General features: G+C 39.6%; 1 protein-coding gene across 1 annotated transcript in view; it reads right to left on the reverse strand.

Moving 5' to 3' along the window:
- Window positions 1-6,000, reverse strand: part of LOC109928501 (intermembrane lipid transfer protein VPS13B-like) — a 196,723-nt gene that overhangs the window by 115,503 nt on the left and 75,220 nt on the right. The gene's annotated exons all lie outside the window — the stretch shown is intronic.

The following is a 6,000-nucleotide window of genomic DNA, read 5'->3' on the forward strand; positions in this document are numbered from 1 at the left end:
AATTTCAACACGTAACCCCAAACATAGCCTGAGGTTCTGATTACTATATTACCACAATGCCACTGAAGTGTAATTGGAGGTCATCAATATAAGATGGTCACCAAGAAATCCATCAGGAATTCAGAAAAAAATAATCTGCATCGACAGGTTGGTGAGAATGCAGAACTTGCTACCATATGGAGTGGTTGGAGTAACTACAAGAGATACATTTCAGTGGAAGCTGGACAAGCCTTTGAGTAAAAAGGAAACAGATGGTGGATTTACATAAAAAAGAGAAGAGGCTTAGATGGAGCTCAAACATTGGCATGGAGTGGGCTGAATGGCCTGTTACTAGCCTACAGTTATGATCCCATGTCACATGTGACAATTTGCAATTCACCAACTTTCCCTCCTGGTCACAATTGCTGGTTAATTTTATTAATAGTGGTCAGAGCTATTAATATCAGGATATTGTTATCACCTCCAAATTTTATTGGCAGCAAATTCTGGGCCTTTATTGTCTAATCAAACTCACATGACATTTGGCTATTATTTGGATTTTGCCTAATTTTTATTTTTTTTTCATCTCATGTTCTTTTTGCTTTGGACAATCAGACATGGCCTCCTCAATTAATGTCCTAAATACTTTAGCTTCTAAAGAATGCATTACTTTGTGGTGGATTGGAAAGGGATCCATGGCCCCAGTTTTACACATTCATCCCGTCCCTGGTTAAAAGGTCACTGGAAGCATCTTAGTTGCTTTGACTCAAGGTTTCTGCACCTTTCTCCAGAGGAGCCCCTCAATAAGACTCAGGGGACCACTGAAGAAGTCTCTTTCCACACTCATTTTACACGGTCGACCATGCAACCGCCAACAGGCAATCAAGTAGCTAAAGTTGATGGTTTTCGTGTATGACTTAGGTCTTCCCTCCCTGTGGGTAAATGCAGGAAGATGAAACAGTAGGTTGAGACTATCAGGGGCCCTTAAGTGAATGGGTCACCCAACATCTCATCCACACCCAGGTCGAAGAATTCCATATAGGTGAGGGGTGGGTGGATAGGCAGTGGGAAGGGCACCCATTGGATTTTAAGGACACCCACCCCAATTCTGCCTTTAAACCCCTTTTCGGGCAAGTATAAAACCAGGCATATGGAGACAGTGGCTTCCACTTCATCACCGGTTTACCACTGGAAAGGCTGTCTTCCCGCACCTACCCAGCTTCATATAATCGCCGGCTGAGCACTTTCTCAGCATTTACATTATAGGTTGACCTTTTGGTAAGGCCCAACTGCACTCCAAGGCAGTCAGCTGATTCGAGATAGTTTGATACAGAACTGTGGTCAATGAGGGGTAAGAAGAACTGGAAAAGTAAATGTATGAATATCTACTCGGGTAAAATTTGAGCAGTAAGTATTGATGCCAGAGTACTCTCTAAAAACAGTTCTGGAAATATCACCAGTGGATCACAACTAGTCAGTTTTGAATAATGCAGACAGTAAGATATGTTGACAGCCTGCATGTATTCAATTACTGTCAATAGTTGTGGCAATGTTATACAGAGCTTTATGTCTTCAGATGTTTTATCATGTTTATTTACCTATTTAAGGATGTTAAATATTCTGTGCAAGAGACCACGGAAGTTCAAATTTACACATGCTGTTCTAGGCTAATGGGCTAAATACTTTATACCCTTATTCATACTTACTGGTGTTTTTACTGACACTGCACAGACAACCTCAAACCTACTTCTTCCCTTGATCTTGTGAATCATGAGAACACAAAAATTAAGAGCAGAGTAGGCCATTCGGCCCCTGAAGTCTGTTCCAACATTCGGTAAGATCATGACTGATTATGGCCTTCACTCCATTTTTCGTCTGTTCCCCACAACCCTGGGCCCCATTGCTGAGGAAATCAAAAATCTAACTCAGCGTTGAATAAGTGAATGATCCGTCCTCTAATACTCACTGGGGAAGAGAATTCCAGACTAATTATCCTAAGAGAAAAAAAAACTCATCACCAGTATTAAATGGGAGACCCACTGATTTTAGTAAGACCCTCTATATTTTAGTAAGATCACCTCTCCTGTAAAACTCCAATGTGCCGTGAGTTCAACCTGTATAACCTTTCTTCACAAGACACCCACCCCATGCCTGTAGAGTCGAGTAAAACTTCACTGAATTGCTTCTAATGCTAGAATAACCTTTCGCCTTTCTTTAAGGTGATGAAAACTATGTACAGTATTCCAGATGTCTCACCAACAGCTTGCACAACCATAACACATCATCCCCACTCTTATAGTTGATTTCACTTGCAATAGAACCAACATTTGCTTTCTTCCTAATCACTTTCGGCATCTGCACACCAACATTTTGTGAATCATGTACCAGCACACCCAGTTCCTCTGTACAACTGACTTCTGTAGTTTCTCTCCATTCAAATAATGTACTGTTTTACAATCTTCCTGACAGTCAAAGATAACAGCTTGCACTTGACCAGATTGGCTGCAGCAGTTCAAAATGGCAGCCCACCACCACCATTACTATCTCAAGTGAAATTAGGGGCAGGCAATAAATGCTGGACTTGCAACTGATACTCACTAACCATAAAATAATTAAAAAGGCATGGAACATCCCTGAATGGAGAATGTGTTTCCTAAGTTCAAAACAATCCAAGAGAATATCAAGGGGAATTATTTAATTCAGAGTTTCTTAAGTGGTCGTGCATCAAAATCTCAACTCAAGAAACACATTACTTTCATTTTGTGTGTCCAGGGCAGTTGCATGCTATTAAATAATATCAATTATAATCCGGGATGGTCAGGACTTTTTCTTTTTGCAAAGTTTTCACACGCTAGTACAGAAATGCCTTGGTTTATAGCCTCGTATTTAGCCAGTGTGCCCGCGACCTCACATGGTGCTCTGTATTTTATTCAATGCTGTTTCATAAACAAAAGCAGGACATTAAAAAAAAGGATGCCATAAGAATAGCATAGACTATGCAGTTTACATAAGAACATGTCAGGTATTCCACAGGGACTATTTGTTTTGATCTGCTTCATGATAAGCATTTCTAACATTTATTTAATATTCATCTCCTGAAATCTTAAATGGACCACACGTAGAATCAGGCAGTAGAGAAGAGGCCCTTCAGCCTATCGAGTCTGTCCCACCAAAACTACACTAAATCTATACTAGTCCCATAATTGGCCCACAGCCCTGAATGCTATGATATTTTAAGTGCTCACCAAGTATTTCTTAAAGTTTGAGAGGTTACTTCGAGGCAGTGCATTCCACACTCCCATCACCATCCAGGTAAAAGAATTTTTTCTGAAATCCCCTCTACACCTGCCTTTCACTTAAAAGTGTGCCTCCTTGTTAGTGACCCTTCAATTAAGGGCAACGGCTGCTTTCTATCCACTCTGTCTATGCCCCTCATCATCTTATACACCTCTGTCAGGTCTCCTCTCAGCCTTCCCTGCTCTAAAGAAAACCACCTGAGCTTATCCAGCCTCTCTTCATAGCTAAACTGCTCCATTCCAGCAACATCCTGGTGAAGCTCTTTGGTATCCCCTCCAGTGCAATCACAATCTCCACCAGAACTGCATGCAGTAATCCAGCTGAGGCCTAACCCAAAGTTCTGTACACTTCCAACATAACCTCCTTACTCTTATAATCTCTGCCATGACACTAGACTCTGTTTCAAATGGAAATGCCAGTTGTCTTACTCGTGGAAATACTGCTAGATCGATGACATTTTATTATTAAATTAGATTTCTATTTGTATAAATTATTGTGGGAGGTAACATTTACATATTGCAGTCCTGTTAACTTATGATGCCTCCACCAGAAATCTTTAAACAAAAGTTTGTAACAAATCCCAAAAAATTGAGGATATTGGATTGAATCAATCACAGTAAAATATCTGCGAGTTAAGTTGCTGCAGTGGGAGCCCAGATTCAAGTCCCACCTGCTCCAGCGGTGCGTAATAAAATCTCTGCTATTTGGTTAGAAAAAAAAGGTTAAAAATTAAAATCAGTCCCATCGATTACAGTCTCCAACATTAAAAGTGTAAATTACATATAAAGAGAAAAGTAAGGCTAATTTTGAGTGCAAACCATTAGAACTAGAGACTGGAAGGTGTATAAATTCATTTGCTGAGTGGGGGAAATTAAGGGGAAGGCCTCTGTATGTTCACAGGGAGAAGTGTAACAGTCAAGAAGCCCTGAAATACCAAGTTAGAACAGTGAAGATATTATTGACTGAGGCTAAGAGAATAAATGTGTGTGACAATGTGCAGTTTGTTTATGTAATTAACTCTGTTTCACCCTTCATAATTAAACAAACTCAATTCATTCATCCTATGGGTGAAGTGTCAAGACCATGTGTCAGAAACCTGAAGTAGTGTGAACATTTTTAGCTTTTAATTTCAAAATGTACTCTCTTGAAATAAGACTGCTATAGAGATAATAATTACAGATGTTAAAAAAAAACACTTTTGTGGGAGTAATGGGATCTAAAACTTAAAGCTCTCAAAGCAACTTCAGACTGCACCATGATCTCTTGCAGCTACTACAAAGATAAAAGGGGGCTAACAATCCTTTACTTAACAGCAAGCCATCGTCTATAGATTATGTCCCAAACTGCAGACATAGTTTATGTGTTCATTCTGTAGCAAACATAAGGACAACAATTAAAAAGCCAGATTCAACTCTACTCGAGTGGACTTGTGAGACTGAACACTATCATATGTGCCATGTTGGGTACGAGTGTTAGCATGCATTGAAGGTCACCATACCTTAATGACTCTTGTTTTTCAGGTAAAGAAAACCAGTTGAAAAAAAAAAATCAGGATAAAGGAACTTCCATCAACTTCCATCCTACAAATGTTTAACTATTCACAATTCTTCACAAACAATTCAGAGACTGATCCATGTATGTTTTTAATACAATTTGTACCTCTTTTTTATCTTGCCTCTTATTTTAACCTGTGTGTAAATGCATTGCTTTACTCTCTTATTTTTATTTGTTAACAGGATATAGTTGTCACTAGCTGAGCCAGCATTTACTGCATATCCCTAATTGCCCAGAAAGCAGTTAAGAGTCACCCACACTCCTATGGGTCTGGAGTCACACGTAGGCCAGACCAGGTAAGGATGGCGGTTTCCTTCCCTAAAGGCCATTAGTAAACCATATAGTTTTTTTAAAACCAACAATCATTAATGGTTTCATAGTCATCATTAGACTCTTAATTCTAGATTGTTATTAAATTCAAATTCCACCATCTGCTGTTCTAGGATTCAAACCCATGTCTCCAGAACATTATCTGGGTCTCTGCATTAATAGTCTACCAATAATATCTTGAGGACATTACTCCCCTTTCTTTAGACACCTTGAACAAAAAGTGGGAAGTGAATGATATCATTAGATGATTGTTTTAAGTTCAGTGGAATGTATGTGTCACTAGCAAGGTTAGATTTTATAGTCTACCAAGTTGATGTCGAATCATCTTCCCAAACCACTGGTAACCCTCTGATGTAGTCAGACCTACATTACTGGTGCACACAAAGATGGATGAGCAAACAAAATACCTTGGAAAGGGGAAAATAGGCTTGTTAGTGAGATCGTGTTATAACTGGCAGAAAATGATTTGCCAAATGTGAAGGAAAATGACAGGTCTTCAAACAGAGACGAGAATGTGGGCGACTTTGTCATTGTGAAGAAATGGACAGAAACAGGAAGAACTGAGAAATAGGGAGAATGCACTCTTAAGAATCCTACTAACCATAGTCAGTCTAAAGGGGATAGATTTAAGATACTTTGGCACATAAACTGGAAGCCAGAAGTAGAGAAACTTGTGTGGAGAGATGAGAGAGAGGAGGGGATGGGAAGAGTGTGAGAAGGGAATGGAGACTTTACAGAAGGCAGGGAAGAAGAAGGCATACTCTCGACAGTTGCAGAGTCTGTGGCCTTGTAACAGACATCTGTGGTAATAGTGACAACACAGTGTAGAGCTGGAGGAAC

This window comes from Rhincodon typus, chromosome 4 (assembly GCF_021869965.1).
Source record: "Rhincodon typus isolate 14 chromosome 4, sRhiTyp1.1, whole genome shotgun sequence".
NCBI lineage: Eukaryota > Metazoa > Chordata > Chondrichthyes > Orectolobiformes > Rhincodontidae > Rhincodon > Rhincodon typus.